A 19,158-nucleotide genomic window follows, 5' to 3' on the forward strand; every position below is an offset into this window, starting at 1 on the left:
CACTCTGCTCTCTTTGGGGAGCTCTTTAGTGAATTTGGAGGAAAGGGGGAAGAGATGAGGCAGGACGACAGAAGGAAGGATAGAATGAGGAAGATAAACTGCCTTTTAGCTCCATGATTTATGTTTGGTCCGAGAGTAGCCCTGCTTTGTTTTCTTTCTCTTGGAATTTTTCTTGGACATGTTGTTTCAATATGAGACAATCAGCTGGGCTCTCTTTGGAATGTCCCCAGAGACGAGAAGCAGCCTCCCAGTAGGGTAATATGTTCAGCAGAACACTGACATGCATTTTTGAACATCTGCGTTCTATTTATGCCTCCAGAGTACTTCCCATCAGCTTTAGGGGAATCAAAAGATGCTTTGAAAGATGCTCACCAGTTCTCCATGCTTCACTGTAATTTTCAAGAGAGCTTGCTCTTTTAAGGAGGTTTACTTAAGGCATGTGATCTCTGTAGACCAAACATTACAAAGCTATGGTCCTTCATAACTAACGGAATCCTTGTATTGACCTGCTGTTTGTAGGATGTCTTAATAGAGTCTTCTGATTAATATCCAGATAAGTTTTTTAGTTGTCACTAAGGAAAAGCTGTCACTAAGGAAAACACATCTGCTCAGGATGTTCAAGAAGCGAGTGAGAGATCAGGTTTTATTAAGATGTGATAAAGGGCCAAACTACATGTTATGTTGGGAGTTCTGTGATTGGAATGCCCCATGAAATTTCTTCTTCAAAACGTAGTGTCTATGGGTTTGTGTGTGGGGGATTATTTGTATCAGGGCCATTGTGCAGGGGGAAGATGGTCCAACCCTTTCCCCTGCATCATGACTTAAATTGTTCCCCTAAGGTGCTATTTATCATAGAGGAGAAATACACAGATAAAACTTTGGTTATTGTATGTTTTCCCTTCTGCAGTAAGAAGCAGCTCTGGGAAGGGTGATTTGACTTGAGGCCATGGTGCAGAAGGAAAGGGGGGCATTTATGAATGCTTTTTGCTGGGAATTCATGAAACTATAATGTAAGGTGGAGTTTGAATAAAAGAATATACTGTAAAATATTAAAGAGCTACACCAATTAATATACCATAGGGATGTACATTAGAGTTGGATTAATCTTGAGCTGAAACAAGGTTCCTCAGAGGGGCTTGAGGTTTTGTCAGAGACAAAGAAAGATCTGTACAAAGCAGCATGAATCAAAGAAAGGATTCCCGAAGTGTTTTGTGGCACCTTGGTGATCCCAACATTAAAAAAAATGCTGCAAACAAGCATCTACAAAAGGAAAATTAAATGTCTCTAAGCTTACAGTAAAAGGAATAACACCAAGATTGGTTGATGAGAGAAGAGGTAGCAAATACCCAGTAGCAGACAGCATGGTGGGGCATTGCCACTCAGCTGACCTCCAGATGGTCATGTCACTGCTGCTTACCAGGAGGTAGAGGGGTAGGGACAAAGCTGTGGTGAGGTTGGTGCAGTGCAAGTGCATTGGTGGAGCCAATCTGGTGCTCTTGCCAGTGCATTTGCACTGTGCTGACCCCATTGCCACCTCGCCCTCCCCTTCTATTTCCTGGTAAGCAACAGTGACACAACTGAGTGAAGGTTAGGTGGGCAGCACTGCTCCACCATGCTGTCTGCTACTGCAAATACTAGAGAAGAGAAGGAGAGATTTGTTCTCTCCCACACCCCCAATAAAGGTTTCTAGCACACACACAAAAATTGCTAGACCTGGACAAAAAAGCCCTGGACCTATTTGTCTACATTGGGCAGGATTCTTATCAAGGGAAAACTCTTTCATGTCTGCAGTATTCAGACGAATTCCCCACTAAACACATGGGGAGATTAAGTGATTCCTTCCCTTTACCCATCCTAAAACTGTAACAGTTTGACTTGCAAGAAAACCACTGGAGCTATCCTTCTGAAATTTGGCAGGATTCATGCTCTAGCCTGCAAATTTCATTCAATTCTGCCCCCAAATATATATATATATGAACGTAATTGTGATTAACCAAACAGAGGTTTTTATTGTATTAACAAAAGGTTTCAGCTTCCCCCTTCATCAGCTGCTAACATACAAATGCTGTTACCAAGGTGGCAGTTATAGAGCTTTGAGGATGGAATACTCACAGAGGCTTCATTTGCAGAAGCTAAGTAGTGGTGGTACTGTCCTCCAGGTTCAGGCCATGTGGTGCCAATGTGTCCAGAGAGTATATCCAAAAGTTCTCCCTTTTGGTCAATGCTGCTGGATCTGCTGGCATCTCTATCGCTGTAATGGAAAAGTCCAACAGGCTGTGACCCTCGATATTAAAATGCTTTGCAACTGGTTGCTCCACTTTTTTTGGTCAAAATTGCCGACTTGTGGTTCCTGAAGCGCGTGCGTAGGTCAGTTGTGGTCTTTCCTACGTATTGGATATGACATCCTGGTCTTTTGCACTCTATGATGTAAACTATATTGCAGGACATGCAAGTGATGTTCTGTTTGATGTAATATGTCCTGCCTGTCCTAGTGCTTGTAAAAGTGGCTGTCTCCCTGAGGTACACACAGGTGATACAGCGTTTGGAGTGACAAGGATGAGACCCTGGATTGGTGATAGGTGGCTTAAGCACAGCTCTCACCAACAGTCTGCGCAAATTAGGAGGTTGGCGAAATGCTATAACAGGAGGCCTGCTGATGGCTCTTATATATATATAAGACAGTTTTGAAAGCAACAAATTTGACAAGATTCATGCTCTCGGAAGGGGAGACCGAAGCACCTTATATCAAGATGGGCTGTTTTCCAAACTGTTGGATCATGGTCTGAACCAGCATTTTGTCATCTGTGCACACTGCTAATATACCAATTAATGCAAAGATCTGTTAAAATCTCAATTGCCCTGTGAAAAGTAATACAATCCCATTGCTGAATTTACCAGTCTTGAAGGTAACATATTAGAAAACTGATGCGTTATTTTTCTATGCTTATGCAAATAACTGAGTTAGGGTGTTGTCCAATTTAACTATTCTTGATAGGAGTAAAGAAAAATTGCAAATATATATATATAATTTGGAGAATACATTTATATTAATTCAGTTAAATGTGAAACAGACCTTTTTTAAAAAAAATAAGAAAAACACACACAAAATCCCTGAACAAACAACCAGGTCCTTGATTTGTGAAATTTTATTCTCATACTGGTGCAGAAGAAGTTCCCATAGTACTGTTATGACTTGTTATCTGTCTTCACAGGATATACTCCCACACTCTTTCTTCCAGGGTCCCTGCTTCCTGTGGGTCTTCCCACAGCTGCCAGCATAGACAGCTTGTGTCTGGGACAGGCTTCTTGTAAGTTTGACGATGCTTATATTCTCTCACTAAATCGGGTGAGTCAACACACAAATGTGGCAGATGTTCAGCATCAGAAGGCAAAAAACTTGCTTTTTGCACCATGCAGCAAATTCTTTTTTCTATGATACCTTTAATTTCCTCTCCGCAGGATATGGAATAATTTTCCTCTGCTGCTGCCATTCCTGTGAACTCAGGAGTCTGTGAATTTTACGAGAACATTTGCATTTCCATGTCATGTGTGCTCAGACTTAATGAGGCTAAGATCAGTGATGCGAGCTGTTCCTTGTTTTATTTCTCTCTCCTCGCCTGCCCCCATGGCTGAAAGATGAATGGCAATTCTCATAATATATGACAATAGTGGATTACATATGCACTTTACATATATGAGGTGGCTAGTGATTGACAAGTCAAGTTTTTAACATCCAAACAACACATGAACCAAGGTTACAGAATCCCTGCAACTGTACATAGAACTGTCTTTCCAGTTATTTGAGTAGTATTCTCTCTAAGATGGGAGCATTGTTCTATAGAGAATTTATCTCCCAGAGTGCCTTACTTCCTGAGCTAGGTGTGCTGGAACTCTGGAGCGAACAGTGTGATGGGTGTCACTGCTCACATGACCCCCCACTTGGTTATGTCATTTCTGCTTACTGGGAGGTAGAGGGGCGAGGCTGGTTCAGTGCAATTGCACTGGCAGAGCCAATTTGGTGTTTCTGCTGGTATGCTTGCACCTGTCAACTTCACTGCCACCTTGCCTTTTCCCCTCTGCCTCCCTGTAAGTTGCAGCTATGTGATCGACTGGGGGTCAGGTGAGCGGCAGCACCTAACTACATCATCCATTATTGCTGGAACTTCGCGCAAGCTGATTCAGCTGGACAGGGCTCACAGTGCCCTTCCTGAAACTGCTGAAGTCACACACAAACACAGAGGTGTGTTTTTCTTTAGTAGATTAATGGAAAGTTTTACTTCAAAGCACTACATGAATCAGTGTATGGATTACACAGAATTCAGCATCATTGCTAGAACTAACAAGGCATGACTACACTGCATTAAGATGTTGTCACAGCAAGTAGACATGCCTCCTTACCAACTAAGTAAGGATGGACGGGCACACTCCTTGCGTCGACTGAGTGTCACTGTGGAGGATGTGCGCATAGGCAAGCACTCCTCCTCAGAGGGACAGTGAGGGCTCATTGAGATTGCTGGCCTCTGAGTCCAAGGCAAGGAGAGTTGGACTGCCTCAGCAAGGTCCTCCCCAACAGGAGGAGGGGAGCTGTACAGTGGCAATGGCAGAGTGGGCAAAGGAAGGAGGTGAAAGTTAGGCAGAGAGTGATCTTCCTGACTGGGTCTGGCTTCCTCGCTGGTAATGGGATCTCTAGGGGCGGAGCTCTCACTGGCTACAGCATGGGAACTCTCAGTCTCCAGTGTGCCTGTAGACATGCCTCTGGTGCCTTCTGCCCATTCAAAGTCCGCCTCCTCATTCGCGCCATCCCATACCCTATCCACAGGGCTCATTACACCCAGAGCAACAGGTTCAAAGAACAACCCATCTAGACCAAGGACTGTAAACTTTGCATTTCATTCTTGTTCTGTAGTTGAAATAAAGTGTTCATACATGGATGTCTTCTTCAGAAGCCAACACAAGTGATGTATCAAACCAGCAATGTAATTATTCACTAATAGGTAAAAAAAAACCTTGCAGTTTAAGAATGTACTTATAGCCCACAGCTATTTCTATCAAACTTTAAAAAGCAGGGAAATTGGGCAGCTATAGTGAATGCACCAGGGGAACAGGAGACCTGAACTCCTCTCTGAGATATTGGACTGCCCTACAAATTGGTCAAAATGCAAACACCATTTGGGTTGGTCTTTCACAGTCCAATCCACTTGCTGTGTAGCTTGGAAGAATTTGGTAACATGTGCCTCTGAGCATGTGGTGAGTGGTGGCAACACCTGTAATCAGCCCAAAGAATAGAAAGAAGACGTGCTGTACTGATCTTGTTTTAGCAGGGAGGAAGCAACATTATTAAGACAGTTGATATAGTTCAGATGGTCACGTTGAATATGTCTGATTTCCTTTGCAATTTTAGTGAAGTTTCCTATAGGAAATAGTTTTCTTTTTTTCTATTTCTGTGAATATGTGAAGTACAGCAACACTTTGCAAAATTTACACTAAAAAGACTCCAAACATAATAATAATAATAATAATTATTATTATTATTATTATTTATTAAATTTATATACCACCCGACTAGCAATAATAATAATAATAATAATGGCACTGACTTCTGCAGAATAGTCTCCAGTGGACCTCAGGAGTGTCTCAATTTGCACAAGATAAAACAGTGGGAGGTGAAATATATTCTAACAAAATGCTAAGTGTGCTCTATGTTTTTAATTGACCGTGCCCACCTTGCCTTAAATGAAGTGGTTTAAACATAGCAGGATGAAAACATGCATCCTCTTTTTCCCAACATCTAGAGTCATTGCTGAAGGAGCAACATAATGGAATCAGTCTGATTTTACATCAAACTACAGTTTCAGATTCCACTGTTAATGCACCCAAAATAGAAATAGAACATAACCTCCATTCTGAAACACAAAAGGCTGTCTTCACCATCATATGACACTGACCAATAAAAAGGCTTTGAAATTAATCAAAATAAATTTGACACAGATTTCTGGGATGAATAATGAGGAAAACAAAATTTTCTAGTTTATATTCTCTGTAGAAACAGTAGTAACACAGAAAAGAAGCAAAGTAAGAAGAACACCAACAAACATACAAAAATATAATTCTCTATCTTTGGAGATGGCAGGTGTTGCCACCACTCACCATATGCTCAGAGGCACATGTTACCAAATTCTTCCAAGCTACACAGCAAGTGGATTGGACTGTGAAAGACCAACCCAAATGGTGTTTGCATTTTGACCAATTTGTAGGGCAGTCCAATATGTCAGAGAGGAGTTCAGGTCTGCTGCTCCCCTGGTGCATTCACTACAGCTGCCCAATTTCCCTGCTTTTTAAAGTTTGATAGAAATAGCTGTGGGCTATAGGTACATTCTTAAACTGCAAGGTTTTTTTTGCCTATTAGTGAATGTATGTTCCAGTTTCTTAGGGAGATTCATGCTATGTTTGAAAAAAAACTTCTTTAAATTAATTGTATAACTGGCTTGATGTTATATTTATGCCTTAGAGAATGAGTATTCAGACTTGTGCAAAGCACTTAAACAGTGGCCCCAATCCCAGGCAAGTTTGGTGAGTCAGGTAGGGCAATCATATAGCCCCATTACACCAGCAGGCCACACCAGCAGAACATAATCACAGTTCTGTGCACTCCCAGCAGCAAAGTAATACAAAAGCAAACTACTACTACTACTACTACTACTACTACTACTAGCAATACAAAGAAAATATGTGATTGTATTATTTATTCATTCATTTGAATTCATTCATTATTTAGGTGGCGGAGGATTCTGAGCAGGGCCTCAGAGGCTGATTTCAGTATTTGGGCAAGTTCTTGTGGGAGAAGGCAGTGCTTTAGGACAGGGGTAGCTAACCTGTGGCCCTCTGGTTGTAGTTGGCTCCAACTCCCATCAGCCCCAGCCAGCATAACCAACAGTCAATGATTCTGGGAGCAGAAGTTCAGCATCATCTTGAGGACCAAAAATAAGCCACACCTGGTTAAGGTCTTTCTAGGCCTAATGCTGCTTTGGACTCCAGCTATAATGGTGTGTGTGTGTGTGTGTACTCCTCTCCTGCCTGCTGAGCCTCCAGTGTACTACCACAGTGTACTATGTGCTGCCTCCAGCATCAGAGGCAGTATATCTTTGAATACCAGTTAGTGACAATCACAACTGGGAAGAATGCTGTAGTGCTAAATGTTCTGTTTATGGGCTTCCCATAAGTCTGGCCACTGTGAGAGCAGGATGCTGGACTAAATGGGCCTGTGGTCGGATCCAGTAAGATTCTTCTTATGTTTCCATGACCCATGCCTTTTTTTGAGCCCTGAGCTCAAATCTCTACACTAGGAATGAAAATTAGACTTTAACACATTGAACTGCCACCTATAGCAGGATGTATGTGTAACCTCTTTCAGTAATGTTTTCAACATCTGGTACCTGTTCCTTTTATTTTCTTGGTAGTACTCCTCACATATGCACAGGATGAATTGCAATGATAACCTTTTCTACTCTAACGTAATAGTTTGATCTCAGTTCAATCACAAGCAAATTGTCCTCTTAACATCTGTCTCACCAGACAACTCGTAACTAAACAATGGCCACATCATCATTAGAGGGCTGAAAAAAGTTAGAGGGAGTAGAGTCAAGCTGGTGAATGCAAACAGTTCATGCTTAAATTCCATGCAGGCAAGCTCACTCGCAGATGCAACAGAATGTCAAAACTAGGAGCCATACGAGAATCAGGAAAAATTCACTGAGGAAGATAGATGTGGGATAATTCTGAATTACAGGAGAGTGGCAGAATAGACTTGCCAGCTACTCGGCTAGAAGGAGAGAAGCAAAGGGTTGTATCCAATCTTAGTTGTACTCAAAAAAGACCTGTTGAAATTAATGAACATGACTAGCTTAGGTTCATTTCAGTGGGTCTACTCTGAGTAGAAATTAGATGGATACAACTCAAAGAGCATACCCTAGTGGAAATGGATCCTTTGCTGCACTGATAGAATTGGATATTGTACAGGGCACAGAGGGCTAGTCATGTCATTGGGAAGACAGTCCTGGTAGAGCAACAGTCTCAAGAGACTCTCTCCCACATCAGGCAAGATGGGAAAGGCATGTAGTGGGTGACAGGACATCTTGAGAAGAGCATCCTCTAGAGAGTGTGGCTGTCTAATAGTAAAAGAGAACTCTTATCTACTTGCCTATTTTCAGCCAGAGAAAATAACCACCATTCTTAGTCCAATGGACTCTTATTTAATTGTTTATTAAATTTATATCCTGTCCTTCCACCCTGTAGGAGCCCAGGGTGGCAAACAAAAACACTCTAAAACATCATTTCTTAAAACAGCTTTTAACACATTTGCTATAATGTTACACAAAATAAGATGCACTGGTTCAGAGGTATCTATAGAAGCCTGACTTCATGCTTTGATGAGTCTATGCTGTTACGTTTTTTCCCCCTTGGGATATATCTGTTGCAAGTCAGATTCTGACCAGCTGAAAACTTCAGACATTTGCTTCAGTTAACATTTGATCAAAATCTGAACTATTAAAACATATAGATGATACCTGATCCTCAGATCTGAAAGGAAGGAATGAGAGCACTTGGCAGTTGATTCTGCCATATTTTTTTGCATGATGGCAACATATCAATACTATTCTTCGGCATACCTACCTTTGGCCAGAAACTCCATTTATTTTCTGAGAATATCACATGGAACAATGTCAGATAAAATTTGACTACTCACTTTGAGAGGGAAAAGGACGACTGGTGTAGCTGATTTTCTTGCAGCAAAGGATCATTTCATATTGCACTTGTAATGTATATCTTGGGGTTGCCTCATCCAGAATCAGGTAATTATTTTGTATATCCAGTCCTTCTAACAAAGCTGTACATTAAAGTGTGCCAGAATGTCCACTAAGGAAGAGGTATCATTATCATCCTTTTTATTTGTATGCCACTTTTCCACAAAAAATTGTGTTCAAAGCGGCTTACAACAAAATAAACAATTACAAAAACAATTTCATAATAGCAACGATAATAAAACAGCAGTAATAAAACAGTAACATAACAACAAATATCACAGCAAATACAAAAACCCTTTCAACACTATAAATGTATCATTCCATCTGTTAGCAGGCAACATTACACTCATAGCAAAGATAAAAGGAAATTAGAGTTTCAACTTTGCTCCTAGAGACACCCCACCCATGAAGTTACTCGCTGTCCTACTCTTGCAGCCACTTCTTGCAAGCCCTCTAAAGGCACGGGGTGGTGGGGTAGCTGGAAACACCCCACCCTATATATATATATATATATATATATATATATATATATATATATATATATATATATATATATATAAGAATAAGAGAAGATGTGTGGAAAGGACATGTGGACTCAATCTAACAGAGGCCTCTCCAGTACACACATTATTTTGTGTTCAAAAATTATTTATGTCCAAAGGTTAGCTGCTGCTAAAGCCTCTTTCTCTTTTCTAAAGATGTTCCTGCCCTGTGAAAAAGAGAGTTTTGTTTTGATGAAGTCTCTCTGTATACAGCAATGTGAGCATTAATTAAACACAGACAGCAAGAGGTCTCTTCAGGTGGCATTTGAGTGAATGCCTTCTAGAAAGATAATTAACCGACTTCACATAAAAAAAGAAACTGTTTTCTCATACACTGAGCTGGATTAGAAGATGAGGGCAGTCATGTCCTGGAAAGGAGGAATGTAAACAAAAAAAGGTGGCAGTGTTAGGTTTGCGGTGAACTAGATCTGTTAGTGACATAAACAGCATGAAGAAGACTTCTAAACAAAATCTCCAACTGATCAGTGGAGCCGACCCACCACAGGCCTTCGCTGGTGCAGAGAAAATAACTTAACATTTTTGGAGGACATTAGTGTGTCTGTAACAGCAGGGATCCTAAGATTTTATTGTCACTGTGTAATTGTCACTGTTGTTGCTACCAGGTGTAATTCCCTTGGGTGACCAGGGGCTGTAGTTACATTCTTTCTTTTCAACTTGTATATTAGAAGCAGTTTGGTCTGGCTTTAATGCTCTTTCTAAGGCTATTTTTGCTAGTGATAATTAAATCCATTTGGATGTTTCCCATGTCTCTAATTCCAGTGTAAAACCTATATTGGCTAGAATCAGCATTCAGTTTAAAAACGGATGTAGATTGAAACATAATGCTTCACCTGGGCTTCTGCTAACTGCACCAGACTTTCATCCTCATTTAAAACACTTAAGCATGAACTTAAGCATTTGAGTAGTCCATCTGAAATTGAGTAAACCACATCTTAGGCAACAGAACAACATACATGCTTAAAATGGGTCACAGAAACACATATTTATGACTAAATACGTGGCCTGTTTTAGAGACATAGTGTCTCCACAGTACTGATTCAAACTGGCATATTTAAACATTGGATAACAAAAAGTGACTTCTTAAATAATGGATTAAATGCCTGAAGCTAGGCACCCACTACTATAAATTCATTTCTTTATCTATTTAAAACATTTATATCCCATATTTTACTAATGAATTCAAGGTGGTTTACCAAACGTAAAGCAAGTACAGCAATAAATATATATAAAAGACAAACAGCAGATACAAATTTAATAGAAGGAAAAGCTTCCTATATCTGTTTTTTTCTTGGTCTGCCATCACACACCATGAAGACAGCCATCCATGGCAGCAGGCTGGCTAGATACAGCAGGGGGTGAGCAGGGAGGCGGGTGACTGGGGCGAATGAGTGAAGCAGCAAGGGGGTGAGTGAGGTGGTGGTAGCAAGGGGCGAGTATGGTGGTGGTGGAGTGAATGAAGTTTCAGGGGAAATGCTGTGGGGCCATGGCAGGCAGCAGGCATGGCAAGTAAGTGACTGAGGCGGCAGAGGCTGGGTGAGCCACAGAGAAACAGTAGGGCAGGCCAGTGTAGTTGTGTCTGTGTGGTGTGCCTTGGCTGGCCATTTCCCTCCTCTGTTTCTCTCTTATTCATAGGAAAAGATCTGAAGGGCAGGAGGAGGCTTAGCAACTTGTAGGGAGGTGAGGCTTGGCCAGATCTAAGGGGAGGAGGAGTTTGACAAGACCTGGGAGGGTTTATTTATTTATTTATTTTATTTATATCCCGCCCTTCCTCCCAGCAGGAGCCCAGGGTTGCTGTTCCTGGGGTTAGGTGCTGGGACTGGCGTGCAAAGCATGCAGGGCGGAAGGCCTTAGTAAAATCAGTAAGATGGAAAAAAATGTTTTAAAATGCCAGCAAAAACTAAGCTGGTTTTTTTTTTGGCTTGGTGCCAAAAATGCCTCCCTTTTGCAGGCACTGGCTGTGTGAGCGAGTTTCTCGTGGAGAACTCGCTAGCACAGCTGATCCAGCAGCATTCCGCTCTACCAACCAGCAGCAGGAGAGCCAAAGCTTGCTTTCCATTACCAATGCATAATCTGGAGTGCACTTTGAGGCTTTTGATTGTGCATTGGCAGCTGCGTCTCTACCTACCCCACACCTATGTCACATGGGTGTGGTCTGGGGAAAACAGCCTCATGGCCAAATTTCAACCTCTTCAGGGCAAATTTGGCCCCTGGACCAGAGTCTCCCCACCCTTGCTTTATATCAAGAGAAGCAGGATCAGCACATTTGAACTGATCCAGCTAGCAATCATATGCATGTGGGTGCATGCTTCAGTGCCTCTATTCTTAGCTGACGGGAATTGCACATGCAAACAGTTGTTAAAATTTATATCCCACTCTTCCTCCCAGAAGGAGCCCAGGATAGCAAACAAAAACACCAAAAACACTCTAAAAAGTCTTAAAAACAAACTTGAAAATATATTTAAACAAAACATCTTTAAAAACATATTTTAAAAAAAGCTTTAAAAATATTAAAAAACAGTTCCAACACAGGTGCAGACTGGGATCAGGTCTCTACTAAAAAGGCTTGTTGAAAGAGAAAGCTCTTCAGTAGGCGCCAAAAAGATAAAGAAATGGTGCCTGTCTGATATTTAAGCACAACACTAAAGGTCTGCTTCCTATGTGGTGCAGAATGGACCTCCTGATAATATAAGATGCAGGAGGCTCTCACCTGCAGGGTGCAGTGATTGACTGGGTCAGGGGTAAGATGATCTTTCAGTTCAGACAGAGATGATTTCTGAGCCCCATTGACCAGTTTGGGGCAACATACACTTAATCTGAGTTAAGATTCTCTGAAAATGTCTCAGTTGCTCTTTGGATCCCGGAGCTGGATTAATCTCCCTGCTCTCCCCTCTCTGTCAAAGAGCTGATGAGCGCAATTCAGAGTATGCCCAGCTCTGTATTAGGGTCCTGGTGTTTTAACGCTCTGTAGTTTGTTCTTCGTCTTTCTGTGTGAGGCCTATTGACTGCTTTGTTACCTGCAACAGAATAGTTCTGTTACTTAGCTTGAATTACTGATAGTCTGAATGTATAAACATAGTGTGGCTTGTGGTGGTGATACATTTAAACCTCTGGGCTGCAAATGCAACAGAGCATTAGACTTCTCCTTTTCACTGCATTGGGCAGATACACTTCAGATACCTTTGATCCAAGCAAAATTATTCTGGTAAGAATCTGCAAGTTAAGCATTGATGCAGTTTTTCACCACCAACAGAATTACTATATGCTGAAATAACCACAAAAGGGAGATAGTGATAGAAAGAAAGCAGGCACTATATGTGATGGATTAGACTAGGGGAAAACAGCTTAAGAAGTTCAGAGTTCCTATTGGAGTTAGACCAGAAACTGAATCAGGAGCTAACATGACTGAGACATTGACTTCAGTGGGCTACTGGCAGAGATTGTGATCAGGTAATATAGACGATTGCTCTGGATTTTAGGGGGAAAAGATTGCATCCACTTCTCTCTGCCTCCAATAAAGCTAATTCTTGCATATCCACAGTTAAAAACTAAGAAGGAAAAATAACCCTAGAGCTAACTATGGTCAAATCCACACCATACATTTGAAGCAAATCTAATGCACATTTAAAGCACATGGCTTCCCCCAATGAATCCTGGGAATTGTAGTTTATGCTCCACAGAACTAAAATCCCAGCACCCTTAACAAACAACAATTCCCAGGATTCTTTGGGGGAATCTCTGTTAAATGTGATTTACTTGGAATTAGAAATGCTACTGACATGCCTGTTTGATGTCACTGGAACAACGTGAAGAACATTTTGCACAAAGATGTGACAGAACAAGCTTCACAATTAAATCATAGCATAATCTGTTACTGATAATATGTTCTTATATTACCTTGGTGGGACTGCCATAGCTCCTATCAGGCCCATAATCAGTGGGAGGTCAATTCCACTTTAGTCTCATTTATGAAATATCAGACCCACAAAATCCATGTGGACTTTATTATGTTGTTATCTTGAGGACTAACATACTGAAATGGAACCCCACACTAAGCCCAGTGGTTAAGAACCTGAGCAATTAACTGGTTTCAGATTCATTCATGAACCCACTGAGTGACCCTTTGCAAGAGACTGCTCTGTGCCTCCAGCTGCCATCTGTAAAATGTAGATAACAATGCCAGCCTATTTTACAGAGTTTTTGTAGGTAACACAGATAATGGATATGAAGCACTTTAAGCACTAAGGGAAAAATCACAGAAAACATATTGTTAGTGTTGCTTCCTTGTTGCACACCTTTGAAGTTTTTTATAAGGGTTTAAAGTAAATCCTTAAAAAGGAAAAACAATTCTGTATAAAAAATGTGCAAAAAGAAGAAAGATGGGACTTTTCCAGTCAGGATGATGGTATTTGATGGAAAGATCTGTTTTTGATTAACATGCCAAAAAGTACTTAGGTTGAAAAATTTACTAGATGCTTTCAAAGGCAAAGCATTTAGAAATATGTCACAAAGCTGATCCTGAGAATGATTTAAAAGTCAGTGTTCCCTTTCCATTCAAAAACTGAGGGGGTGTTTCTACCGCTTTACAGTGTCATTCACTTAATAGAAATAATAACACCAGTGCTCTGAGAATTTATAAATCAGAATTTATAAGCATTTGGTAAAATTAGCCTGAGATTGTGTGGGTCTACATGTGCCCACGGAGGCCTTCCCTAGTGCCCACAGGGTCCCTTCCCCCAAAATTAGGCTTGAAAGAAGCATTCTGAATATGCTGAGGTTTGTGCTTGGTTGCAGTGTGGTGTGGTGGCCACAATACTTTCTCTGTTTTACAAATGTGCCCATGAGCCCTCCAAAAGTTGGTGACCTTTGGTTTAGGCATTATAAATGTTTGTTATGATAGAAAGTAGTATAATATTGCAGAACAGTGTAAATTGGCACTTGCAAAATCTGGCTCTTGCAAGCACCGCCAGGATCAGCTGATTGTTGGCGCTTGCAAAGCCCTGTGCTGCCTCAGTTGCACTAGGGAGTACTCAGTTGAGAATTTCCTAAGGCAGCTAATCCCAGTGGAACAGCTGGGAGCTCATTTTAAACTTTCAATTGTTCTTTTGGAGCCATGTCTTTACCTGCCCCAGACCTGATATCACATATGATGTCAGGTGTGGACAGGTGGGCATGGTTTGAAAAAAACGGCCTCGTGGGCAAAATTGGAACCCATGCCAAACCTACTAGTCCATGGGCTGGAGATTTCTCATCCCTGGTGTAAAATAACAACCACTAAGAGATGCAGATGTGTACAGAAGGTAGAGATATGAAGACACCTCTAGTTGTTCACCTGAATGAGGTCTGAGAGACAGTTGAAGGAAGATCTCATGTTCTGGCTCCTGAAAATCCCCATAAGTCATGCTCTGGGGCTCAGCTGTATTGAAAATCCCAATAAGTTATGCTCTGGGGCTCAGCTCTTCTGTCCTCAACACAGTATTTTTCAATCCACTCCAGAGGCATCATTTCCTAAACTTGGGCTTTCAGACATTGTTGTGGGCTTGTAATCTCCTTTGGTACCTCATCACCCAGAGCAGCTGAACTAGTTTAAGTCCTCAGCAGCAATGAGAAGTTTGCCAGAGACAATAAATTATTGACATCATGAACTTCTGGCTAGTGTGTGAAGTGATTCAGAAATATATTTCTCAGCAGATTACTGCAGTCTGTGGCATTCCCATCAGGTGATGAATGCTCTGTTGGAACACACAATTCATAGTAAGAGAACAAGCAAAAGAAAAATAAGAAATGTGGTATGGAAGAATAGCATTTAAGGATATTTTAAGGACATTTTAGGATATTTTAAACATTTCTATGTTTGGATTGTTTAAGAGGGATTTTCTACAGTAAATGGCAGCTTTTTTCTCAGTAAACAAAAATGCTCGCAAGTTCTATAATAAAAACAGCTGATTCCAATGCCACTCAGCCCTGCCTTAGAACTTCACTGGAATCAATATCAAATTCACACATATCATGAGCAAACTTATTTCAATAGTGCATTTTAACGTATCGCAAGAAAATGTAGTAGTGCACTAGTGATCCCCAAACCACTCTGCTGATGACAAGTGAGATTTACTTTATTACCATTATCTTTCTTCCATCATGGAGATCAAAGTGATACATATGGTTCACTAGGCGAGGCGGTCTAACATCAAGTCACTGACCAGATCCAGAACTCTTAGCTTCAGTATGCTATACATGCCTAAAATGGATGTCATCATACAGCAATTCACATGGCTGCTGGCAGGTGGTGCTACAAACAACAGTGTGCTGACAGACTTCTGAGAGTTGCTGTGCCAGTGGAGGAGGGAGACAGAGGCAGGCAGGTATAAAGGGTGGGGATGGTTTTGGCAAACTGTAAAGGGAGGGGGTGGGTTGTAAGGGGGGTTGGAGGGGAGTAGGTGGGCTTTGAGGGGGTTCGGTATGGGCTAGGTGGGTTAGCGAGCGAAGCGAGCAGGTGTACAGCCCCTAGTTGTGTCATAAAAACATAAGAAAAGCCCTGCTGGAGCATCCCAAAGGTTCATGTAGTGCAGCATTCCATTCTCACAGTAGCCAACTAGCTGCCTAAGGGAAATCCACAAGCAGGACCTAGGTGTAACAGTGGTCTCCCCACTTGTCCCTTGACCATGCTGTTGAGGACAACCTAACAAAAAATTGCAGGATTGCAACTAAACTAGTTATAGGCAAGCTTCCCCCATTCCTCCAGGTTGGGCTTGTAATTATATTCCTTTTTTCAAAGGTGCTTTCTGGGAGAATCCTGAAAAAAAACAATGGATTTTTCTGAGTTTCCTCCCCAAGAAAGTTCATAAAAACAGAAATACAAGGCAGCGGCCTCTTAAGGCAATTTAGAACTGTAAAGAGGACTTTGGGTAGGCCTCTCATTAACTGGTCCTAATTTAATCGAATCAGAAAGCATAGAAAACTATATGCACCACATCGGTAAATGCTGTGACATTTTATTTATTTAAAAATGTGGTAAGAAAAGCATTATAGAACCCCATGGCACCTTAAAATTACCATATTAATCTAGCTGCGCTTGATAAAGCAGATGGTTGCCTGTGAAAGCTCATACTAGATTCAATTTGTTACTATTTCAAGCAACCTTTCCCAAATTTGGATCCCCAGATGTTGTTAAACTACAACTCCCATCATCCTCAGTTAATGTGGTCAGTGTCAAGGATGATGGGAATTGTAATCTAACAACATCTGGAGGACCACAGGTTGGGAAAGACTGATTGAACGGGCTGCATGGCTCTCTGTTGGTTTTGTGTCACCAAATTAACTTGGTATTAACATGAATAGGAATGCTGAATCAGAATATTTTAAAAATTGAACACTTTTATACTTGTGGAGTTTGCAGTTAAACATACTAATTCTGGTACTGTGATCTACTGAGATAAGGGACGTCCCTCAAAATAAGGGGGCATCTGGAAGTCTTAGTGATGGGACATGCAGAATAAAGCCTGCAATAATTTCAAGAGAACTATTATCCTAGAAAGGGGATAAAAGAATCAGTACACTGTACAACTGGATTAATTTAGACACAGTTCTGGTTAGTTCCTTGTCAGCCCCAGTGACATTAATCAGCAAACCATGATTGTTTGGGGCATCAAACTAAAACCATTACCTGCAAAACAGATAATGCAGTTATTTATTATTTCTCCATATGAAAACACTTGTCAGGCAGTCAATAAATTGCTATGTCAGCAAAGCTAGAAGATGAATAATCTTATTTTGAACCCTCTTAAAATGCTTGCATAACTTGACAGTTCTCTTTTTTTAATTGAGTGCAAAAAAAACCTGAAATACGAAAAGTTGAGTAATATTGTAATCTTGAGCATGCTGACAATAAATTCCACTATATTCAGTGGGACTTCACTCTGAGTTAACATACCTGGGATCAGATTCACCCAACCACCAGCTCTCCCGATATAAACAGATCTTCTACCATGAGAATCTGATTTAGGGCTAGCCCAGGAGTGGGGACCCTTTGGCCCTCTAGATATTGCTGAACTACAACTCCCATCAGCCCTAGCAAGCTTGGCCAATGGCTAAGGATGATGTAGTTCAGGAGCATCTGGAGGGCCAAAGGTTCCCCAAACTTAGGCTAATCTAAACATTCTAGTCTTAACTGTGTAGTAGCACTATGTTCTTGGAGTGCAGCTCTTCCATTTGAGACATGCTTTCGCTATGTTGCTTCTCTCAGTTCCTGTATGTTCTGCTGTATCTGCTGCTTGTGAACAACTTAGAAGTGTCTGCAAAAATGCTTTGGCTCCTTACTCATCATCTTGCAGTTAGAGTGGGTTGGTGAAGCTGGGATGTAGTAAATATGAATCATTAAAAAAAAATTCCTCAAATCCTGGGACAAATTCTATGGGATTCCCACGTTTATTATATGGGAAAAAGTCAAACATATTGTATGCATTATTTTTTGGGCTGGGACTCTCTAACTCCCCCTTTGCTGTACTATTGGTTCCTATTAGGTATTACTACAAGGGTGGGGAATCTCTAGGGCCAATTTTAATTTGGCAAGTGAGTCATGCCAAAAAACATACGTGAACACTGTTGTTTCTCAAGCACTCACGCAAACATGTGTATTCTCTCCTTCTCTCTTTGAAAAGAGTTGGAAGTGGATTGGGATTATTAGGAACCAGGGTGGAGTTGCAACTATGGGTAGAAAGGAGAAAGAGCCAGATTTCCCTTGCTGGTAAGTCAGAGCAATTACTTGATTTAAAAAGGAAATTCGGAAACTGTGAGTTGGTAGAAACAATGCCAGCTGCAGTTATGGATGGGACCTTGGGTAAGATGCCTTCAGAGGTCTCGTGCTGTTGCTCCTACCCATTAGCTTGCCCTCTTCCAGGCCCGATCCAGAAGAAAAGGGCAAGCCAAACCAAGACAGCCACTCCTGTTGCTGTTTACTCAGAGCAGGTAAATGAGCAGATAGCAATAGAAACATGGAGGTGGTGGAGGAGAAGCAGGGGCAGTGGCCTCAAGGAGCTGTCCGTGGGCCCTGTATACCATAGGGCATGGACACATTCCATTGATACTGACTCCTGATGCTGACCCTGCTTAGAAACATACCAATAACCTGTCATAACCAATCACTCTGATGATTGTACAAACCTTTTGCGGATCCTGCATCAGCCCCTGAGCTAGCATGGACATGCTGGAGTCTACTAGGGCCAATGTTGGTCCCTGGGGCATTTGTTATTGTTATTTTAAAAAGTATACTCAGGGGGAAGCTAGACAGGCATGTGCATGCTCACAGATGCTCATTCTATTATGTTTACTTTAAGTATATATTATCCTTTTTTACAACAAAATGGTGCTTATTCCCAAGAAAATATGTTTTAATATCAAGGCATAAGAAGCAAATCACATTTTATTTTTTTTACTCCTGGTGGTGCTATGATCTGAGTTAATTTATAATGCAAAACTGCACATGCAGATTTTTTTTTAAACCACAGGGTTTGGCAGACTGTTTTGCTCTAACAAATCAGGTATACAGCAGCAATTGTAAAGCATGGAATGGCATTGTGAGGAAGGAGGAGAAGAACAGACAAGGAAATGGTTAACTGTGTGCTTCACAAAAGAATTCATATACATGACCATCTAAAGAGCCCTTCCTCCAAGACCATGAAGTCTAAAATTACCTATCTGCACTACTGTTCATATGTACTTAGTTATTGTGCACTCCAATCTTTTCCTTCTAATTCTATTGTTATCAAGCGCTGTGTGGGCAACATACTGATATAAGAAAC

Source organism: Rhineura floridana, chromosome 1, assembly GCF_030035675.1.
Source record: "Rhineura floridana isolate rRhiFlo1 chromosome 1, rRhiFlo1.hap2, whole genome shotgun sequence".
Lineage (NCBI taxonomy): Eukaryota > Metazoa > Chordata > Lepidosauria > Squamata > Rhineuridae > Rhineura > Rhineura floridana.